Source organism: Amphiura filiformis, chromosome 1 (genome assembly GCF_039555335.1).
Source record: "Amphiura filiformis chromosome 1, Afil_fr2py, whole genome shotgun sequence".
Lineage (NCBI taxonomy): Eukaryota > Metazoa > Echinodermata > Ophiuroidea > Amphilepidida > Amphiuridae > Amphiura > Amphiura filiformis.
The window spans coordinates 60,764,848-60,789,534 of record NC_092628.1 but is presented as its reverse complement, the minus strand read 5'-3'; the positions used below and the strand labels follow the sequence as shown (position 1 = coordinate 60,789,534).

Here is a 24,687-nt window from a genome sequence, read left to right as displayed (position 1 = left end):
GACATGTAAAAAAATGGGTAACAGTAAATGCCACTGCATTTCTGTGATACAGTATGGAAAGCCATCTGCTAATAGTCCCAAACAGAAATGTTTGGTAGACTCATAACCGGTGCGATCTTACCTTTCCGATGTTGATTAAGATACTTCTTGCATCGATCCCGAGATGCGGAAAAACCAATAGTCATTTTGTCCCACATAAATGAATAAATAACAAAAACCCCGATCCCCGGTGGACTCACCCAAAAGGTGACGTCACACCATATGATAAATCCCTTATCCGACTTGGGATCCCCTACTCGGACCAAACTTGTAGGGGTGGCGGGGTCGGGATAATCAACATCGGAAAGGTAAGATCGCACCGGTTATGAGTCTACCAAACATTTCTGTTTGGGACTAGACTCAGTACACCGGTCGATCTTACCGCTTTCCGATGTTGATTAAGATACTTCTTGCATCAACATCTGAAAGATCGATCTAGCAAGTAACCGACGGATGGAGGTACAAGATTGGTCAGCATCTGATCAGGGATCGGGAGCGGGTAACAATGGTTTTCGCGAGGTCAGAAAATATTTTCCCCAACGGTCGGGAAACAAAAAAGACCACGCGATCACAGACATAAACCTCCTTACTTAATAAGTTTGGTGGTTAAGAATAGCGACACTGGTTCTTACCATGCTGAGTATTCTGTATAGTCTGAAAACCTGGTACCCGTACACCACCGTATTATGATCGCCCGAACAATGTCCCGGTAAACCTCCCGCCCGTCTCTGATTACTAACGTAAACGGAAGTATCGTAGAGAAGGGCGAAGGTGGCTTCCGGGACACCGCCTGCTAGATCTCCTCAAGGGACAACCGAACGGTATACCCAAGATGATGAGATAGCTCGTGTCGAGTGGGTCGTGGGACGCGAAACCTTCGCGATCCCCGGACCCCACCAACACCTGGACCAGCCATTGCGACAGCGGCTGGACCGAAAAGGCTCTGTAAGGGTGATGAATGCGGTCGTGAGTCCTCGCAAGGCTTGTGTTCGGAAGAAATAGTGCTGCAGCGCCTTATCGGACACCCCAGCCTATCTTTGGCTTCAGCCAACCTTGCCCAACCCTGGGGATTGGAGAGGGACGAATGTCGGTATGCACCGCGCCCGTTCAGTGAGTCACGAGAACAGAGCGCCCGAAACAGTGTCGCTCCAGTGTTTGTGAACACGGAAGCTAACCTCGAGACCGTGTGCAACTCAGCACCGCCGTCCCGAAGCCAACGCCAAACCGGAAAGCCATCTTGAGAGTTATGTATTTAAGCGTCGCTTTTGACGGAAGGTCAAAAGGGTGACCCTTAAAGTAATCTAAGACTGTGTTGGGATCCCTTAGGAGGATCACTTTCCTTTTGGTAGACACTGCTGAACATACCGTCGAGGCGTGACTAATAAGGTAACCATCGGCTATGATAGTCGACCCTCAAACCTCGGTGAATGGAGAGGACAGCTGACTTATAGCTGGCCCCAGTGGCCCGCTGAAGTCTTGCTTGGAACTTTTCTGTCAGAAACTCCGAACTAGCAGCACAGAGGCTCTAGCGGAGAGCTATTTGTCTCATTGCACCAAGCGTAGTATGGAGCCAGACTCTGGCTATACGTGCACGGAGGGTAGACTTCCGTCTAGCCCCGGCGATGAGAAAAACAGCTTCTGATGAAAAGTATCCCTCCGCTGCGTGTTCCCTGGTAAGGGCCATGCAGCTAACTGCAGGTGCTCTAGTGATAAACTGGGTCCCTCCGCTCCGGGCATCCGGAGTAGATCTGGTACCTCGGGGAGTGCCAGCGGCCTTGCCGCTAGCAGAATGACAATGCAGTCTTCCCACCCGATCTTGGCCACCACCCTCATGAGTAGTGAGATCGGAGGACTGCATAAGCTGTCATCCTCCCCAGTCTATGGACAGAGCGTCCACGGTGAATGCTTGGGGGTCCGCGACCCTTGAGCAGTACACCGGCAGTGGATGATTGCGATGAGATGCGAACAGATCTTTCGAGGGGTGGTACATCCCTTGAAGATCGTCTGAGCGACCTGCGAGCAAGGGACCATTCTGCTGGTCCCGACACCCTTCCTCGTGACAGATTGTGCGCGAGGATGCTGGTGACGCCCGCGATGTGTATCGCTCTCATCGTAATCTGCCTGAACTTGCACCACCCTATCAGGTGTCGTGCATGCAGGCTCAATCGTGGTGGCCCGGAGTCCCTTGTCTGTTGGGGTAGGCTACCACGGTTGTGTTATCCGTCAGGACAACGGTATGTGATTCCATCGATCACCTCCTCGTAAGCGAGGGAGGTTGATGTGAAACTCTGTCTCTATGGCCCCCATAGGCCCGAGACGGAGTCTCCGTGGATGTGGACCCCCAGCCCCGTTTTGACGCTATGGTCGTCACTACGTGACATACCGGTGGTGCAGGAAACCTGACACCCTGGGTCAAATTGGGCTGATGGGTCCGCCACCAGAGTTCCTCTCGCGCGATCTCCGACAACGGAACCGCGAGGGAGATTGGGTGACGACTGGGCCTGCAAGCAGGCTAGAAGGTGTAGTTGGGTAAGCCTAACGTAGAAACGGCAGTACAGTACGAGGTCTACCATACTGGCCATTAGGCCTACCACCTTCATCCATGCCACAGCGGGTTTTGCCCGAGACTCGCCAAGAGTCAGGCACACCGCACCATGTTAAATCACCCGCTCGGGTGAGAGCACCGCGAACCCCTCCGTGAGGGTGATCTGGGCCCCTACAAATAGTGGTGTCTGCGTCGGGACCACGCTGGACTTTTTTGAGCTGATCAAACAATCCAGGGTCCCGCACCCTACGGACTATCAACCCCATGAGACCCGTAGTCTTCAGTGGAGTGCGTCCGTATATGAGCCAAACGTCCAGGTAGCAACTGATGTTGACACCCCTGTGCTTCAGGTACGCTGCCACCGCTTCTGACCAAGAGTGTTAAACACCCTGGGAGAGATGGACAGGCGGATGGCCGGTATCAAAACTGGTAATTTTGATCCTGTACGTAGAAGCGCAGATGCCTCCGATCTTGAGAGGCGATTGGCATATGCAGATAGGCGTCCGAGAGATCTAGCGATGTGTTCCCATGCCCCTGATGGGGCAGGCTAGCACCGAGGCGAGAGTCCCCATTCTGAACCTCTTGGGCCTGAAGAACGTGTTCAACAGCCTGCGGTTCCGGATGGGGCTCCCGTCGCCGGTCTTCCTTGGAGCCAATGGCTCCAAGATCACCAGAGAACGGGGGTAGACCGGGACAATCGCCCGCCGTGAGAAGCTGTGTGATCCCTGTCAGTAGTGCCCGACGCTGGGGGCCGTCTGACGGCACTACTGTGGACCTCTGAAATGTGCAGACGAATGTGGGGAGACTGGGTTGCCAGTCTGTAACCCCCACTCACCACTGACCATACCCAGGCGCCAAAGAGATGGTTTCCCACCTCTGGGTGAAAGCCATAAGCGGTCGCCCACTGGGAGATCCCCTGTGGAAAAACCGCTGAGCCCCCAGGAATGCTCTGCCTAGCTTCCCTTGGAAGAGCGCTTGCTCTTCTTCGGGCTTGCCAGCTGTTCCTGTGCTACCCTTGCGCCTCCCAGAAATGGGTGCTGCAGAGGTAGTGGGCTCGGGTACTGTAGGTGGTGCACGGCCTGCTGAAGTCGGAGCTCCTACCCATGGTAAGGGCAGTTTCCGACCTCTTCAGAGTGCTCCGTTGGTAGCTTCTTTGCACGGTCCTCCACCGTGGCAGAAGCATCCAAAGAGAAAAAGGACCCTGCCTTTCCATCGCGTTGAGCGATTGGAGTGGCAGGCCCCTCCCCCCGGCGCTGAGTGGACACCCTATGGGCTAGGCCCATGGAGCTCTCGTTGAGGCTAGCTGTTAGCACCGCTAATAGGCTCACCTCGCGGAAGAGCTCAGATGTTGTCTGAGCGTGATACGCTTGACGACATCTGGGTCCCTCTCGGATCCCCTCAGGTAGGTCCCGTGGTCCTCCCGCGTTACACGCAGAGGAAGCGTGCAAGCACGCGGCGTCATAGCTCTACTGAGCTCGACAGCCCTACGATATCTACCCGTGAGGTTTGCCGGGAATGAGAGTGCAGGCATCCCCTGTGAGGAAGCAGCAGCTGAGCATCCTACTGAAAGGATCCCTGGTCCTCCTCCATGGACTCCCCTTAGGGGTGTCCGGAGGAAGATCAGTGCTGTTGCTCCCCTCGCGGGGCAGCGGGGAAGGAGATTGTAGTGATGTCACTACGGACTCAGCTTCCGACTCCTTTCCCTCGCCCACAGTATCCGTATCATGCTCCGATGATGACGGTAACTGAGGACGGGCATCTGAAAGCGGGTAAGAAGGCATAACCACTGTGTGGCTCGCCGACTACCTGCCAGCAGAAGAGGGAGTACTCCCGCAAGACCCTGAGGTATCCGCCATGGCACCACTGGGTCCGCATGCTCTCGCAGCCGTCGTCCCTAGCACTAGCAGCACGGGCCTACCCTGATCAAGATCTGGGTTAGCCCCATGCCGGCTGGCCTGGTCAACAGCTGATGTTGGTACTGCGTGGCCATCGCTAGGCGACACTTGCCACGGTGCTAGGCCGTGGAAGAAACACCCTGCGGCGGGTACCACGGGCATACCCAGCCGGCAGCTGACCCTGAAAGGATCCGCCACCAGGGTAACCCCATGGTACTGCAGTACCAGCACCGCCTCCCCTTGTTGCCACAGAGACTGTGGCGACTAAAGCGAGTGCTGCGGTACCGGTGCGGTATCAGCGTGGGTACCCGTGAGGGTTCCCAACTGTGGACCGCTGTACCCTCGCCACACTGCGTTCCCTGTTTGGGGGATCAAGCTGTGTGCTGGCGTGGTACCGGCGCGGTACTAGCATGGGTACCCGTGAGGGTTCCCGGTTGTGTACCGCTGTATGCGTGGTTCCCGGCTGTGTACCACTGTACCCATGCCTCACTGCGTTCCCCGCAAGGAGATCAAGCCGTGTGTATGGGTACCCCGATATACCGGCTGTCCCTTGGCTAGAGGGAGCTTGCCTAGTACCACGGGTAGCTGAGCGTGCATACCCCGATCAATCACCTCGCCACCTGAATAGGCAGCGTCAATCAATGGAGCTATGCCCTGTTGATTTGACAGTGATCGATCAAGAGAGGGTAATTGACCCATTGACGGTAATGGATCACCCACGCGCCGCTGGCTCTCGAGGACATAAGTGGGTTGTTGATCAGCTAGGCTGTTCAAGCTACTTACTGTACCCTCTAGAGCTTACGCCCAAGGTCGCTGTGTGTGGCGGACCACTCACGGCAGCTATGGGCGGGTGCATAGCGGCTACCACTGAAGTCAAGCCGTAGCTCGTCTTTGTAGCTGCCACGAATGCACCTGGGTCGCTGTCCCGTGAGAGACTGCGAGCCCAACCCCTGAATAATCGCCAGCCAGTCCCTGTGGACAGCCAGCAGCTATTCTAGGGCCCAGGGTATCACTTTCGGCGGTCCCGCCATGGAACGCTGCCGTGTGACAACCCCAGTTGGTTCTGCTAAGACTACACCCACAGCGTTAGCCGCGTATCGTCTCTGCTGAACCCATGCATGCTAGGGTTCAACCCAGGCAAGCCCGGGTACCCTTTTGCATGCTGCCCGTCGCTGGCTACTACTGTGGCTGTTTGAGCCCGTAGATATGCCTGCAACTGACGGGTGTCCTCCTGCTAAAAACCCGTGAGGATTTTCGCTAGAGGACTGGTATCCTCCTGCTACAAAACCCGCTAGGGTTTTCGCTGGTGGTTACCGCTCTGCTGCCTGCTACTTTGCTCCGACGTATAGTCAGTGCTTTCGCTGGCTGCTGAGCCTTTGGACGCGCTTAGCAGTCCCGAAGGAACCGCCTGCTTGTCCGGGACCGGAGCCCCTTAAAGCAGACCTGCCATGACCCATAGGGGCTGTCACAGCAGAATCTACCGTGATCGACTGGTATCCTCCTGCTGCAAAACCCGCTAGGGTTTTCGCTGGTGGTTACCGCTCTGCTGCCTGCTACTTTGCTCCGGCGTATAGTCAGTGCTTTCGCTGGCTGCTGAGCCTTTGGACGCGCTTAGCAGTCCCGAAGGAACCGCCTGCTTGTCCGGGGACCGGAGCCCCTTAAGCAGACCTGCCATGACCCATAGGGGCTGTCACAGCAGAATCCACCGTGTCGACCTTACCAGTGCCCTTGGTAGATTTCTTCTTCGTCTTATGGCGATGACGGAGCCTATCCCAATCGTCAAGCTGGAACTCGGAGAGTCCTAAGCAAAAGAAAGACATCTAGAAGATCGTGAGCACTCCCTGTGGGTGAAACAGAGCGGGTGTGGGTCCCGCTCCGTCACCAGGGAAGGCAAGCCCGACAGGGCCGAGGCGGTTTAGGAGAAAAGGGAGGGGGCACTACCCCCCCAACACGCGACTCAAGCCCAGTAAGCAAACCTGAGCACGGAGGCTGGTCGCTAACGTTAGTGGTAAAGTAAGGACTGGCTAACTTTATTACTAAAATGTCAGACGGGCCCTACCAATCCCCACCGTATGAATATCTGATTAACTCGTCTTTATTGGACGGTAATGAAGACATAACGATAGAGTAATCACCCTAACATAGCAACAATAACCTACCGTACATGAAATACAATGTGTATGTACAAACATCTATTGTAACTTACAGGCTGCAATGGTTGTTTTACGTGGGAAACAAAATGAATGGCGTCAACGAGCGGCCATTTTGAATTGCTCGTGTGTCCCGTGATACAAACGGAGGCACGATATGTAGCTAAGTTTTGGATCGTTTTTGTCACTTTTTTCGCCAGAAAATGCCGTCAAAACTATCCTCAGCCGAACAATACCGGTTTGGTTTTACCTAAGGTGTGAAACTACAACCAGTATATCTCGCCTTAATCGAGAAATTGATACACAGTGCTATGAACAATCGATAGGCACGTCTGTGTCAGTCGGAGACCAAGGAGGATAAGGGACGATCATATGGTGTGACGTCACCTTTTGGGTGAGTCCACCGGGGATCGGGGTTTTGTTATTTATTCATTTATGTGGGACAAAATGACTATTGGTTTTTCCGCATCTCGGGATCGATGCAAGAAGTATCTTAATCAACATCGGAAACGGTAAGATCGACCGGTGTACTGAGTCTAACATTATTACTAGTTCCTTGCCATTTGTATCATTCACTCATTTCACTGAGAGCTGTATGTAAGATGCATGATGAACATGTTTCTAGAATCACATTTGAATTGTGTTTTACATCCTACATGTATTGTTGTTGACAAAACTTTTTAAAACTGCTCAGAAACAAGTCAATAGGGCAACAAGAAATACTTCCGATTTGTTCTTGAAACCAGCTGAAAATTAGCCCATGATATTTGCATGTTCCAGCTAACAGCAACGCAACAAAAACACATTACTTCCTCCAGCGTTTTATGTGCTCTCAATAACAATTAAAACACAACTGAGACACACAAGTATCAAAGTTCTGCACAATGCTGCAATTTGTTTGCCACATTGATGAGTTTTAAAACACTAAAATAGTGCTCCAGAAATAAAAACATCAGAACATATGATGATTCCAACTCCACTCACGTCGCCTGGGTCAATATTATTCATAATCCCAAGAATGAATTTCTTTCATCCTGCACATTAAATTAGAAGCATGCTTATTTCAATTCGCTATCTGCCCATTGGCGAATTCTGTGCACAGGAGGATAAAAATAGTTGCATACATGGCTTGCTTCGTTTCTGAACATGTGTGTGCCAGACAGAATTTTCGGTGTGTCAAATTTGCTTTGTAAATAATATTACAAGATGATCACAGATTCAAGTTCATAATCTTGATAATATCATCATTTCATTCTACTCTGGCAGGATATATAAAGTCAATTTTTCATGCATGAATTACTTTTGCAATTTTGATTTTATTGGCATTAAATCTTTATGAAACAGCCCAAAGCCCTATATGATGATTCATTCATTGATTTCAAATTTTGTTGTTGTTTAATTAAAGATATTTGGCAAAACTTGCTTAGTGTACTTAGTTTTAAATTATAATTATTGTGAGGCAAATTACACTTCAGTACACCAAGCATGATCATGGTTACAATTAGGGTTCAGTTGTTGGAGGAAACTACAGTTAAATTAGTACTTCATGATTCTAGCATCCTCTTTTTATGACTCTCTCTCTCTCTCTCTCTCTCTGGGTCAGATGGCGCAGGATTGCGCTGCTGTGGTCTTCACAAGAGTACGCCATCTACTTCTATCAAAAGCCAAACTTGTTGCATCATACATTCCGTGTGATGAAACGTTCTTCACATCATGACATTTATGACATTTATGACTTTTTATGACATTTTTCAGTAAATATCCACGTTCTGGTACACCAGAACGTACTTCAAATTTGACGATATCTTTGCAAAATAAATTAATCTGCAAGAAATCTTTTGTACATAAACATTATGCAGCCAGAGGTTTCCAGTGATCTAAAAATCTCAACTTTTTTTGAGAAAAGTGGGGGTGAGGCTGTGAATCATGAAATGCCCCTTTAAATATTCATGGTTGCATGACATTATCACAAGAAAATCCTCACCCAAGGAATCTTCCCAAAACATCCTATAAACAAGGGAGGGGGTTTAAAATGTTGATAAGATTGTTAGCAAGATTGTTGTGTGGTTATAGTAATATGCATCACTGTGACGCAGAATGTTCATTCAAGGAGATCCAATTGATGTTGTGTGAGTCTTATTACGGTCAGGCTCTATTTGATTGCTCAATCACAGAGTACAGTCAGCATCTTCAGCAAATGCAACAAATTATAGCCCTGTGGCAAAAATCAACATTTTGCCACAAATGCTTGTTGTCTTCCCCTCAAGTTCACCTGTGAGTTACCCTTTCACGCATACACACATTCCCATTAGTGCACGTTTGATTAGGTAACACGCCAAATACGACACTATGCATACATCAATCTCACAAATAATTCAGTTTACTTACAAGGAGCAGCAAAGAACATCTGTGGTAATAGGGCCTTATTTCCAATTTAAATGTCCATTTCACTTTTCCTACATACACATCACACCTGGACCACTATAAGTGACCTGTACATATGCATTCCACATTGCCATCGTCAAAAGTGCCAGCATGTTTGATAGCACACTGATTATGTATTCAGTACAAGCTATAATTTGTGTACATCCATAGATGATGATTACAAATGCAGACTTAGCATCATCACGCTGCTGTATTTATATGAAAGAAATTTACTCTCATTTGCAATTCTGAAAATCCAGAATATTAAAGCTGCAATAAGCACGCATCTCACTCTACACTAAGTACTAGTATCCTGCTCCACGAATACACCATGCTTGCTGCATGCACTGCATCAGGCTTGCAAAGTTTAATATATGATGCAAGCAACAACAGGTCTGCCAATGTCACTTCCGGCAGGGCACCCAATTTAGACGCTTCTGTCTTTGGCAATATTCAATTCCAAGCCTGATCCAATATTCAGACAGACGGCAAAGATAACATGTATTTATACCATACATGTGTACGTAACTTACTTCTACAACCGAGATAGACTTGTAAGGTTAAACTGAATACAGGAATAAATTTGCAACTTTCATTTGCTACTTTCATGTACCTATGCTTTAATTATCATACCAATCAGATGCCTGATGAAGCACGGAGGTAGAGGATGCAATTGTAGCATGTAACATGCAAGTTAAAAATATTTTCCCATTCAATTTAACTTTTTGTAGCTCTATGTTATTGACTGGATGTCTAATCTACACAAATATACCAAGTTCAGTTACTTTCCACACAAACTGACAAAATAAAGAGGGCTACGCATGCTCTACATCCCGACTATGGGGGAGGGGCATGGGGTGTTGCTCCCTAAAATTGATTGAAATCATGCAAAATCAGCCCATTTTAGGCAATTTTACTAGTCTCCATGCACCCCCCCCCCCCTTTACCATCCTGGATCTGCCCTGGTACACATGTATCAGGCAGTTTTCCTTCCATTCTGTGATTGTCTACAATGTACCTGAGGCGCATCTTTACTCTGCTGAAATTTGCTGACTGAATGAATCAATGGATTTGAATTTCACCACAGAAATGTTCAAATAAGAAATAGAAGTTCGAAATTATGCTTCTATAAAAATCTACCATCTTCGACCTGATAAGCGCCCCCAGTGCAAAGTCAGTCACTTTAAGGAGGCACTCATTAAAACGATGAAATGAAAGTCAAAAATGGGAATTTATATCATGCATAAACATTATATACAGTGTATCTGAAGTCAATAGCCTCAAAGCCAGACGGTTTAGAATATGGAAATTTTAATTAGACATTTTACCGAATTTAGTCATCAAAGAAAGGGAGGCGCTACAATTGTGACTTGTAAACTTCCATACAGCGCAATTATTAGGGGAGGGACCATGAAACATGTTGAAGTCAAAGGTTACCCACATGTATTAAGCGCACCATTTAAAGTGCTCCTTTTTTATCTATGCATGAGAGTCGGGTTGAGAGTAGGATAATGCGCTTGTGCATGTTTATGTACATGAATGTATGTTTCAATAATCTCCAACTGGGGTAACCTTTGACTTCAGCATGTTTTTGATGCCAGTTTTGTTTAGAAAATGACCATGAACAATGGCTTAGGAAGATTTTCAACATGGGGGGGGGGGGCTGAAAAAATGAAAATTTGTTGATGACCCATTCTGCCCGAGGGGGGTTGTTCCCTTGGGAGTCAGAATATTTTGTAAAAATTATGCCAAAAACACCCATTTTCCTGGTTTATGATGACATTTTTTCATTTCACTTGGAATTATTGGGGGGTTGAAGGGTATTAAAGCCCCTTTTCTGGGGAATTATTGACGGGGCTGAGTCCCCCAAGCCCCCCCCCCCTCCCCGGTTCCTAAGCCTATGCTGAACATTTTTCTGTTTAACATGAAAAATTGAGAAGTATTTAGAATTGGTACCACAGATGACAGATAATGGTACTCAAAAAGAAAGGAGGCGTAGACAGAAGTGAGGTAGAGAAAGATATTACACTCAAATATAAATGACTCAAATGACAACATCCATATGACCTAGCATCATATCTCAAACGGTGATAATAGGCACCTTGGGCATTAACCGTTATTTGCATTGCAAGAAATATCCTCTCTTGTTTTTCTAATTAGCAACCCTATGCATTCTCACCCTCGTTGAAAAAAGCTTTAACATGTTGTGTGTGAAAACAACATTTGGCCAACATACATGCACACTCAGCCAGCTACAACCGTCACAAAGCTGCTAAAGGGGGACATGAAGCATTGGGCATGGTGGTGTTTAGTGCTCTGGATCTTCAGTGCACAGGAAGACATTGATCTAGTTATTTTGGAATCAAACAAAATGTCAATTTACATGCTAAAGCGAACAAATGAAAAATTACTCCAAACATTTTCTGCACTACTGGATGCGGAGATATCAAAGCAGAAAATCTTGCCTGTCGGATACAGGGGATCCATATTTTTGTACAGTGTCTAGTTTTCTGGCTTCTGCTTGATAATCCCAGACGAGTGACATTATACAATTTAATACTACAAATGTATTTTCATGGCTGATAAAAACAAGCTAGTGTACGTTGCAGACTAGTTATGCTACAAATACATGCATGACTAAGCTCAGAGGAAGAAACACAAAACAATAAATATGAAATATCACAAACAATATTTTTGAAACTTTATTTTCTTAATTGTTCAGCTATTGTAATGCATCGATCACATGTACCGTATTCGTTCTAATAAGGGCCCATGCCCCAATAAGTGCTAAGGCTGGCATTTTCGATTTGCTTATGGGTACCACTTAAGATTACATTACCGGGCAGGAAATACCCATATAAATGTTCATATTTACACTCATTTTCCAGGAATGTAGTAGACATATCTCCCTCCAACATCTATCAGGATTTCCCACCATTTTTTTTTAATAAGAGCACATTTTCCCTCAGATTACCAAATTTCCAGCGAATAAGTTTACGGGTGTAAATTTCCGTAAAACTTAATATCCAAAAAGTTTAAACATTTAAGAAATCAGGCGTTCTAAATGTTTAAATACACTTTTAGATGTTTAAACATTCAAAACTTACACCCTCAGTTGGCAGTGCTTTATAAATTTTGATATTAAAAGGGCTCGGTGATCACATAAATCTACATGCATAGCCTTTTGCCATGTTTTGGGTTCCACAGGTTTCACACGTCAATAGCTCCACGTCATAATATCCATTATTAGTTTGGAGTTGGTTCACCTGATGAAACCACTGGCCCATTGCAATGGAATGCCATTACTATTGAAACCAGTATCAACATGCTAACAATAAGGTAAATACTATTTAAATACCATTTGGGTTTCAAGCTGACTGTGAAATCATTTGAAAATATAAAGCTCTTTATTAGTTTTACACATTATTTTAGTCAGGTTGTATGTATGGTAGTATTGGTACTTGCAAGTAATGGTATGAATTAGAGTTGGGCAATAAACACATTTTTCCTAGTCAGCAAACAATCATGACTATATTAGGCACCGGAGCACAAAAAATCACGATTTTGGGGGTCCATCGGGATTTTGGTGGTCCATCGTGAATTTTGAGAATTTTGCCAAACACACTACTTTTCAATGTAAATTCACCAATATTTACTGTTTACGTGAGTCCAGACCAGCACAATATCCTCCCCGGAAGCCCTTCCGTGATATGCAAATGTCCGATTTTTTCCATGACGTGTTACCATGTGTGGTAGTTAATTCTTTACATCGATCGTATGTATGAGTGACGTCATTAATCATATGCATAATTGATTGAGCGAAGAAGGGTAGGATATAAGTCACAGAGCGCAAGCGAGATATACGAATCAGTTCATGACAAAAACAACATTTGGAAAAAAAAAAAGTACAGTTATGCATTAAAATGTTTATTGTACAGTACAGTAGTAGCTTTTCACATAAAATTTGCATTGTTCACATAATGTATCAACTTCATGGAGAGAAAAACATCGGACTAGCACGTGTGAAATAGGTGCAGAATTCGCATACTTGATTTACTTGAATTATGTGACTTCATCAATGGATACAAAAGTGGTGGAAAACGCATTTTCGGCGCTTTTTGACCTGAATTTTCACGCTTTATAAAAAACCGGACGCGCATTTTGCCGTTTTAAATCGCGCGAAACTCCGGTGCCTAGACTATATGTACAACAAAAATATGTAAACAAAACAAGCAATCAAATTGATGTCAGCAATGCAATGGAACTTTATAAAAAAACTTGAGTAAAAGTTTGAAAAATACTCGTATAAATAGCCACTTATGACTAACGACTAGTGGCGATTAAATGCAATCATGACTATCATGTACCTGTCATGTGTTGATTATCACAACCTACATGTATAATAGGCCTACATGTTTTTAGGAACTATATACATTGTACATAAATACCATACATACCGGTGCCTTGAAAATAAACACCCAGATGCCGATTACGTCATCAATATTATGAGAAATTGTTTGTTTCTTCACATGTAATGTACATGAATCTGTTACCAGCTACCCTTGGAGGCTTGGACTATCTCAATCAAAGATTAACAGTACATTTAAAACAGATACAATGTTTGGCTACCTTTTATTTATTTTCTGGATTTAAACTGGAGATCAAAATCATATGATACTACAGAGTAGTGACTTCCTGCTTCTCTGTGTGAACACAGTAATTTATAAAGTACTGTGTAATAGATCTCGTAATATTTGATTTATACACCAATTAAATTTGGTAATGTGGTCAAAAACAAATACCAGAAATATGACTCACAGGGTCTTTCCTCTAAAACAGTACACAAAGTAAGAATATTTGACTTTGTCTGAAAACGTCCCATGCAGATGCATATGTACCTTGATTAAGCCAGGGATTTTCGGGCGGGCTCGCGGGTACCCGCCCGAGATTACATTACCCGGCAGGAAATACCCTTCCCGGGTGCCCGAAATTTTAAAAAAATATAATTTCTTTCAAAATGCATTTAAATTCAATGCATTTTGATATCATTATTAGAGTATGACATGAAAACAAATTATCAATTTTCATATTAAAAACACAAACCATCGTGCAAATTTTTTTTTTTTGGTCAACCATGAATGATCCTAGCATTCATACATACTCACGATATAACGAAGTTTCTGATTGGATTTGGGCCCTTTTTTGCTGGTCATAATTCCGTTTATGACCAGTACGCAGGGCATAAACAAGCTGCGCCACGCAGCGTTGGAACCCAATTAACACGATCCACGATTTGCTAGTGTTGCATATACGCGCATGTCACCGCGCCCATCTCACGCGGAGCGCAAAAGATGACGTGTATCACACGTTGACTCCCTGCCGTTGAACTCATGAGCCGAGCTGCTTCCTGCAAGTAGGCCTACTCATTTTCTTCCAATTTATGAAGGAAAACGGTATGGAAATGTTATTTAAACTTGTAAACCCTTATTATTTTCATCTGTATTGAATTGCTAAGAATGTTGGTATGTATGAACGGTGTTCATTCATAGGATTGAGGGCATGATCGCTGTATATGCCCTCGGCTCACGCCTCGGGCATAAACAGCGATCATGCCCTCAATCCTATGAATGAACCCCTAATTTAGGCCTAGGTCCAGGGACACTACAAAACCGAAGTAGCAGTGGATGCCGGCGCAGCCGGTATCCACTACGATTAACATATTGGCCACCCCATCCATTATGACACGATATTGGATAGGCAAAAGACAAAATCCTATCTTTTATTCTCATTCTTATTCAGTTTTAATGTAATTTTTGCGAGAAAAAAATAAAGTTACTTTTGTGAGGACATCCCGTTGTTTTAAATGAACGAAACCATCACGAACATCTAAGCCGCTGAATCGCGTTCTTAGTTCTCGACGTGTATTACGCTAACGCATTATCGCGATCATTGAGGAGCAACAAAATTACAAGCATGCCACCGTTGCGTGGTGGTGCGCGCCCTGACCAATATCACTATCAACTATTGTGATTTGTGAGATATTATACACCAGAAAACCAATCAAATTACGTGAATTCTTTACAAGACGCACCCATTGAATAAGAAAATAGTTTAAAAAATACACTCCTCTATTACAGTATTTTGCATCGGGGCCTGAGACTGGAATTCCAGTTTCCTTTCTCACGAAGTAAGGGCTAAGAGTAAAATTGTACAATTGTGTTTGGGAGTGGCCTTCTCTCTTTCTCTTTTTCCTAGCTATTTTCTTCCATTTCTTGCTTTGTTTATCAAAGCTATCTAGGCCAGCATGCATATATTAGCCTACACTGGCTATCCAGGCTTGTGCATTTGTATGAGCTTGGAACGGTCCATGGTTTTCCATGGATTAGCATGTGTTCCTCACGGACCAACCTGGGTAAACAAACAGTCAACAAATCAAAATGGTTGAATAAATTGGGCAAGAGGGATCATTCAACATTTTGACCAGGCCCAGTAACCTGGATAAAAATCTTGCTAGCTCGATCTTCCAATCCATTTCCCATGACTTGACTCTTGAGTGACCATGTGATGTGCCGAGCGAATGCGATGTCGTCAACTGATTTTCTTGTAAAAAACTCGTTTTTATGGGCAGTTTTCAAGAGAGTAAGTTTTAATTTTGAAAATTTGTTAGGGATCCTTTTATTTTAACCTCCATGGCATGAGATTCTGAGAATGTCAGTATTTAAACTAAAAGATTAGGCCGTATAAAATTAATGTTTAGGTTCTTCTTCCTCCCTCCTCATTCCCATTCAAACATGTGGGAAACTGAAAGTGCATATGCAAGGGCCAAGGCTAGCCTTGGGCCCAGTTTCAATTTAATTGAAACTCACAGCTTCGACCTGGAATTCCAAGAAGTGCTGTGTAATTGTATGTGTCGCCATGATTTAGTGCGCATTCACACTGTACGGTACTCAGCCGTCGGGCGCTCTACAATTTAATCATTTTCACCACAAAATATGATTGAACACACAGCAGGTTCATTTCAAGCAATGGATAGACCCAAACAGGTTGCCAATTATTGTTAATATTATTAATATTTTGCGACATAAAAATGAATAAAAAGTTTACACTGGCGACACCCTATGGCACTTCCTACAACTTGAGAACAAGTTCGAAATTTGTAGCAGGGATACCGGTAAGTAAAGTTAGGATAATATTCACTGCTAGTCAAATAATATAGGCCTATACACTATACAGGTATAGCCGCCATTACCCTGCCATTACGTGTCCTGGAACACTACCGCAATTTCTACCAGCTATATCGAGTCCGTGCTCGGGGCTTCTGGGAATTCGCGGCTTGCTGCATCCATGGTTAGACTTTTTCAAGCCTGCTACAAAAATGCATTCTTTTCAAATGTTGAACAGCTTTGTTAATACTTTTAATGATATTTTTAGCGCATTCACTCGGTCGGACATCCGGGAACATTGTCCCCTTCGTCCCCTTTGCACAAGCACGCGCATAGCAACCAGCTCGAGAAAGGGGAACTGCACATGCGCACACTGCTTTTACAAGGCTATTTCCCCTTTGTGACGTCAGCCCGACCAAGAGAATTCATGAACTTAATTTATCAAATAGGCCTACATCAAATCGACCAACAATCCCGCTATCCGGGCCAAGATTTATACAAGAAAAATACTGTTTCAATCACGAAAATTAACCTAAATTTCGCGCCTACACGTAAGGCTTGAGGTGATTGACCCCCGATGATTGACAGTTGGGAACGCATACTGTTACGCATAGTAGGGTGCATCAAACGCCCCCTATATCAACCGATTTTCTTCTAACTTGGTCAAAGTGTGCCACTTGCTAAAATAATAATCTCCACCAAATTTAAATTCAATCGGATGTCATCTTCTGGGTCCACCGGGACCTCAAAGTTTGACGGAATCTTTGCAGCAATTATCACAATTACACATGAGGCAGCTTTTTATCTTCCCATAATTTGCACATAAAAATCATGGCTCCCGCATGCATTTTGTATCTTATTACACTAAACAGGGGGAAATGGAATGTTTTATGGTTTCACATCATATTTATAGTGATTGACAAGTGTTGTGCAATGTGTACAATAACTATTGCTGTAGAAATTAATAGCTGCCATATATACCAACATGTTATTTTAATACATTTGCGGCTATTTGCACATAAAAGTCATGGCTTCCGCATGCATTTTGTATCTAATTATATACTTTTAATAGAACTTGGAAGTGAAATATTTATGGTTTCACATCATATTTCAGTGATTGACAAGTGTTGCTTGTACAATAACTATTGCTTAAGAAATTAATAGCTGCCATTTATACCAACATGTTATTTTAATACATTTGCGGTCAATTCCATGCTATTTACCTGTTATTAAAGTACAAAGCCACACAATGTTCACACTTCTTTGCAAAGCTTTTTTGGGAACATGAACAAGTCTGTCATCATAAAGTAGACTATTTACATGTAGATTGTCATTGTTAATGAAAATCCAGTCTTAATTAACCAGGTCCTACAAAATCAAGCCACCAGTTTCAATAAAGTTGCAGTTTGTGCTTTCGCAGATTTGGCTTCTTTCTTCTGTCTTGTTCCACAACTTGTAAGACGTTTTGATATTAAATGTTCCTCAGATTGGGCTGCTGATATGATGTCTGAGCTGAGCTGACACCATGCTCTGCAGCCCAATCTCAAGGAACATTATCAACATCTTACGACAAGTTGTGGAACAAGACAGAAGAAAAAAAGCCAAATCTGCAAAGACTTGATTTTGTAGGACCTGGTTAATAAACACTGGATTTTCGTTAACCCTAAATACCCATAAATACCACAAAATACTAGAACCATGATGATAACCATGGCGCATGCATGGATCCCAAATGATGCGGTGACAGAATCACACTAAGTGCTAAATGCTCATGGAATCGCGGGCAGGGCCCCTGTCAGTGGCTACCGGCCGGTGATCATGTGCTTGGCATGCGAGGGGTTTAAGGTTCAAATCCTGGGGGTACCAAGTGACTCTGTGTTCAGTGTTAGGGTTAGCAATGACAATCTGCATGTAAATAGTCTCATATGATGACAGACATATTTATGTTCACATGGCTTTGTACTAGACTTGTAAAACTATACAGGTAAATAGCATGGAATTAACCGCAAATGTATTAAAATAACATGTTGGTATATATGGCAGCTATTAATTTCTTAAGCAATAGTTATTGTACAACACTTGTCAATCACTAAAAATATGATGTGAAACCATAAAACAATCCACTTCCACTCTTTAGGTGTAATTAGATACAAAATGCATGCGGAAGCCATGACTTTCATGTACAAATAGCAGCAAATGTATTAAAACATAACATGTTAGAATATATGGCAGCTATTAATTTCTTAAGCAATAATTATTGTACAACACTTGTCAATCACTAAAAATATGATGTGAAACCATAAAACAATCCACTTCCACTCTTTAGGTGTAATTAGATACAAAATGCATGCGGAAGCCATGACTTTCATGTACAAATAGCAGCAAATGTATTAAAACATAACATGTTAGTATATATGGCAGCTATTAATTTCATAAGCAATAGTTATTGTACAACACTTTTCAATCACTAAAAATATGATGTGAAACCATAAAACATTCCATTTCCCTTCTTTAGTGTAATTAGATACAAAATGCATGCGGGAGCTATGATTTTTATGTGCAAATAATGGGAAGATAAAAAGCTGCCTCATGTGTAATTGTGATATTCGCTGCAAAGATCCCGTCCAAAATTTGAGGTCCCGGTGGACCCAGAAGACAACATCCGATTGAATTTAAATTTGGTGGAGATTAATATTTTAGCAAGTGGCACACTTTGACCAAGTTAGAAGAAAATCGGTTGACAAAGGGGGCGTTTGATGCACCCTAACGCATAGTCATGGATTGTGCTGGGCGCGTTCGGGGGTGTGCTGGCGAACCGTCGAGTTGACGGTCACCACCATGCAGCCCTTTTTCCAAGATGATGGCGCCCATGCTAGTATCAGTATGGTACCAAATTTGTGATTCGCGGCAACTTCTGTATGGGTGACCCCAGCCATCCGGGTACTTATTTTACATGACGCTACAGCGTCTACACTTACGTTTTTCAACCCACAATAGATCGTGGAGCAGAGCGACTAGTTGAAGACTTGTAGCAGAGCTGACTCAATTTGTTTACATTCTGTTTTGACCTCGAATCAAGCAAATTTCTGGACCGATTTCGGTAAAATAAAGGTTACCGTACATACTTGGGCGAAAATTGCATTTTAAGTGAAGCTGAACACATGAACATGTACAGAGTCTTTATTTTTGTTGTTGGCTGGAGGCCCCATGTCGAGAAGTTATAGAAATGGTAGTATTTTGGCCGATTTGAAAAGGGGCAAACCACAGAAAACTACAAATTTGACTTCTGAATCGGATTTGTTGTCAACGGAGGTCAACGGTTTGGTGACGTCATTCCGGGGTCACCTATAGCATCCCATAGCGTGCAAACTTGGCTGGTTCGCGTTTCACTGTCAGAGACCTGAGCTACAACTCATGAACTGAGCTGGGCCATGATCATGGACATTTCATGATTTTATTGCAAAATTATGAAAATAAATAAACAACATACATGACATAAACCATAATTCATCAATCTTGGAAGTTGGAACAAACTATGAACAAGATAAACAGGGAAAATAGTACAGACTGTTAACTAAACGGAACCAAACAGAAGATGTACATAGAACTAGAACAAGATAAAGGTTTTTCATTAGAACATGCAGAAGGGTCTTTAAATTTTACATTGCACTGCACTTTGCAGCATGCAGCATGACTCACGTCACAGCACTTCAATTTCAATCAGATGAGTGTGGGTGTACGCGTAGAGTGTCGAACATTCATTTTTAATGCTTATTTGATCGGTTTAGATACATTTAAAAAACCTGTACTAATCATTTAACGATAAACATACAATATGGTAACTTAAGGAAATCAAAACACTATTCGTAAAGTGGAATATTAAATACATTTTACTCACCCAAAATCCTGTCAAGCTCCCGTTCCGTTTGCGATCGAACCGGCTTGGCAGATATGATTGTTTTCGTTCTACGAACACGAACATACAATAATGCAGATCATACGATATGTACGTCAGTATTTGATTCTTAAAAATCTATAAGCAAAATATTACATAGAGAGCAGGCTAGAGAGGGTATCAGGACGACTCGACCTCCGGACTACTCGACCACGGACTACTCGACCACGGACAAGTCGACCTCCCTGACAAGTCGACCTCCCTGACAAGTCGACCTCCATAATCGCCGTGCACTTGGTGCATTCATGAATAGTGATAAATGCATGCACGAAGTTGTTGTTGTTATTTATCATTATAACTTTGTTGAGTAGCTAACATAATTAGTCTACATTTAAATGTTTTGTGTGAAATAATATCGTAATATGAATTAATATTCCATATAACAAGACATGATTATCAAGATCATAAGAACTCTGCATAGAGAGATATGGCAATATTTTTGCATTGACCACTTGATAAGGTGATTAGCGCATTGTCACTTACCTACAATAGCAGAATGGTGCAGTAGGTTTAATTCTTTGGTATTATAAAATCAATGACTGTCAGGTATTTGTTATCAATGAGCATGATCAATGGAATCTATCATTTAATAAAGAGTCAGATAAAAGGAAACTAGTAGTTTTCGTGGAGAGTAAATATCACTAGAAAAATCAGATACAGAATCATGATCAGACCACGTACTTTTACTGAAAAGTCATGAAATTATGTGAATGCTCTTGGCTTGCTAGTAAGCTCTAGTAGCTACTTCTTGGTTCCGTGTACGAATTAAATACAGCTCTTACTACCACGCGGAGCATTTATTAAAACACAATTAATTAAAACTTCTTTATATTGGAATGGATGGATAAATTGTCTTAGGACTATAAAAATTTTTGACATGAAATAAAAATGATTTCAGTACCAAGAAATAATATTTTTTTTTTTTTTTTTTGTATTTACAATTGGGTTTGATTTAATCTTAGTTGTTATTATTGATTTGCTTATATTAATTATTTATTTATTTATTTATTTATTTATTTATTTATTTATTTATTTATTTATTTATTTATTTATTTATTTATTTATTTATTTATTTATTTATTTATTTATTTATTTATTTATTAATTATTTATGCTATGAGCATAGCATTTACGGCCGGCGCGGCGCGCGGGTCTATAAAATACAGAAGTTCATACATTTAGTATTATCTACGTGTTTATAGTCATCATGTATGAGACTTGTGTTAATTTCAATTTGGCTCAACATGTTTAACATAGATAAGCACGTTGTTGTGCAATGGAACCCGTGCTTAACATATGCACCTTGGTGGGCAACGGAGTATGCGGGGACTTGTGCTAATTTCACAGGATTCAACACGTTTAACAGCACGTTGGTGGGCAACGGAGCACTCAGGGACTGTCTTTTGGAGATTGCAGGAGAGCATTAAATAGCTCTTCAAAGAGTCTTCAAGGAGAGCTGTTTAGAGCATTTACAATAGAATGTAAGGAGAGAATGGTCAACTAAGGAGAGCTAAAAATCACTCTCCTATATCAGATGAGTTGAGCAGTATAGAGCGATTGCTATTGCTCTCCTCAAAAGGCAGTCCCTGGAGCACTGCACTGTTAATTTTGACATGTTTAACTATGCACGATGGTGGGCAATGGAAGCACGCATAGTCTGGGGCACGTTGGTGGGCAACGGAGTATAAGACTTAATTTCTATCGCTTCAACATCAGGCATGTCGGTGGGCAACGGAACCCACGCATAGCATGGCGCGTTGGCAGGGGGGCGGAGTACGAGATTTGTGTTTTATTTGACATCGCTTCAATTCGTTTAAGATATGAACGGGGATTGTTGATGTTTTATGTTATTTCGCTATCTACTGAAAATTAATGCACACATTTGGCAGAATGTACATTATTAAATGTATTAGGAAAAACTTTTAGTATTTTGATATTTCGTGTTTGTTGTTTTGTTTGTTTTTTGTATTTTTCACTATCTACTGAAATAGCATTTTGCGGCGCGGCGGCCCTATAAACTTGATATAGAACATTTGAAAAAAGTTGAAAAGGCCTACTTTTAATATTTTTAATTTGAAAATTTCACAAAAGTTGAAAAAGCCAAATTTTGGATTGAAAAAGACTTTCAATGATTGAAACAACTCCCGAATTTTGGTTTTGAAAAAGACCATCTCGACGAGCCCCAAATAAGTTTTTTAATCCGACCTTTAATATTTTGAAATGTTAAAAAACTAGGAAAACTAGAAAAATACTCGACGAGATCAATTTTTTTAATCGACTTTTAATATTTGAAAAAAATTGAAAAAGCATGATTTTGGTGTTGAAAATGATTGACGAGGGCAATTCATTATCAGTTAAGTATGGATACCTGTGTTCGAAATACATGAATAAAGTACTGAAGTAGGGCCTAAACACATGTCTTCCAAATCTAGGTAGGCCTATATTGAACACCCAGATTTGGAAGTTATAGGTTAGGCCTATTATAGGAAGTGGTCATTTTGTTATAAAAATAGATATGACAAGACATATTCTTTATAAATTTATTTCACTTTATTACACTTTTTTTACTGATCTATATATGCATGTAGGGAACACTTGTAGTTATATATACATACGTCCGATGTTAAACCTTAAACCATCCTTTTAAACATTGTCGATCAAATTTTCACCAAAAGACTCACTTCCCTTTATTTATTTCTTGAATACTTAACCGTTCCCCCTAGCCCTGGGGAATTGGAAAATGAGGTTCTAAATGAAGTCCCAATCGAAGTCATACCATGTCAGACAAAAAATAAAAATTAATGTTTACCACCTTTACAGATATTTTGCAACAGATTTTTTTTATTTCCATGATAATCTATTGACTTTTTCATGAAAATAATAAAAAGTTTTGGCCAGTGATAAGGGCGGGTGACGGGACATTTTCAATCACCTTTCATTACTCTCATCATGGAAATACGAGAATTCTGTATAGCCTAACTATATTGAAGAGTTTGTTTCAAAAAGTGATTATATCGAATGGCTAGTGTAAAAACATGGTTAATTAATTCCTGTACAGCAGTTGACAAGTTCGAACAACAGATATGAAATATTTATAACAATGATTTGAGTAGGAAAGCCGGGAAGGAAAGCCGTCTATTTCTTTTTACACTCAACCAAAGCAGATGATATGGCATAGTAAATTGCAACGTGCTAAATCAATATGGGAGAATTCAGTAGGCGGATTAAACTTAAGAAAATATATTACAAATAACACTGACAAATTCACTGTCATATATACTCATCCATTTCATTGGTGAAAATAATGTTCTTAAAAGTTGCAAAGTTAAAATTATACAATAAAAGGTAACAGAAATCAGCTGTTCAAAATTGATTTAACCAGTTTTGTAAACAAATGTCAAGTTCTACTGTCTTCCTTTGAGTAGGCTACGTCCCAAGCACAAGACACGGGCAAACGGCCCGTAATAGACTCGTAATTCCCCAGACGGTTATAGTGATGAGAACATACCAGTTTATGCAGACACGCAGCCGAGAGGCCCGTGGACTCAAGCAATCGATCGTACTCCGGGTCCGTTCTGTCACCTTTGCGTGCTCAGTTGTGGTGCCGTTGATTCAACCCATGTCTCACCCGGCGCTTTCGGCAGCACTGAAATGCCCGCGGTGCAAAACGTGGGCACCGAATGTACCCCAAAAAGCTCAGAGCAAACGGTATAAAATCTCCAAGCTGCTGCTCGCGTATGTTTTGCTGTGCGCATTTGTCTTGGAGAAATTAGTACAGAAGTAATTTAACATAATAATAAATACATACTGTAATCAATGTAACTGAAACGTAGATTTCTACATTTACAACTATTATTATAATCATAAATATCAAGGCCTAAATTTCAGAAATATAAATTAATTATTGTCCTGTTTCCCTTTGTTTTGCTTTTTTTTTATGATATGCCTATCATGCGCTATCATGCGCTATCATGCTTGTGAGTTTTTAAAATTAAAATTAATTTGCTTATTGTGTTCTGAAGCTGGAAATATAAACCTTAAATCCAAACTATTCTTCTTACTGTTATAACTTTTCTTCAACTTGGTATTGTTGATTAGAATCTGATTATGCCACAGAATTTTAATACTGTGGATTATTATACTTATAGATTCCATTGATAAATAATAGCACACTAGTCAATAGCCAAAGAATTCAATATCCTAGCCATTCGGCTATTGTTCCTATTGTACAGTGTGACATTGCGCTAATCACCTTATCAAGTTGACATACCAAAATATTTCCAAAATATCCCATCCCTTTCCTACGCAGAGCTATTTCAAGCTATCATCTTTTATAATAATTTTATTATTTTAACCTATCGTCAATATACAATAAATAATTCCTCACGCAATGTTGAAATACTAGTATACTAAATGTTACATAAACAACTAAGTAAATAATAATAAAAAATAATTAATTGCTAATTAAATAAATGAAATAAATAAAAAGATTGCAATAATAGGCCCTAAATTAAACA

General features: G+C 42.1%; 1 protein-coding gene across 1 annotated transcript in view; it reads right to left on the bottom strand.

Annotated features, from left to right (window-relative positions):
* Positions 1-20,184, bottom strand: part of LOC140150216 (uncharacterized) — an 89,114-nt gene extending 68,930 nt beyond the window's left edge. The window contains 1 exon segment of the mRNA XM_072172225.1: positions 20,115-20,184. The gene's annotated coding sequence lies outside the window, so the exon portion shown is untranslated.
* Positions 20,185-24,687: the final 4,503 nt, after the last annotated feature.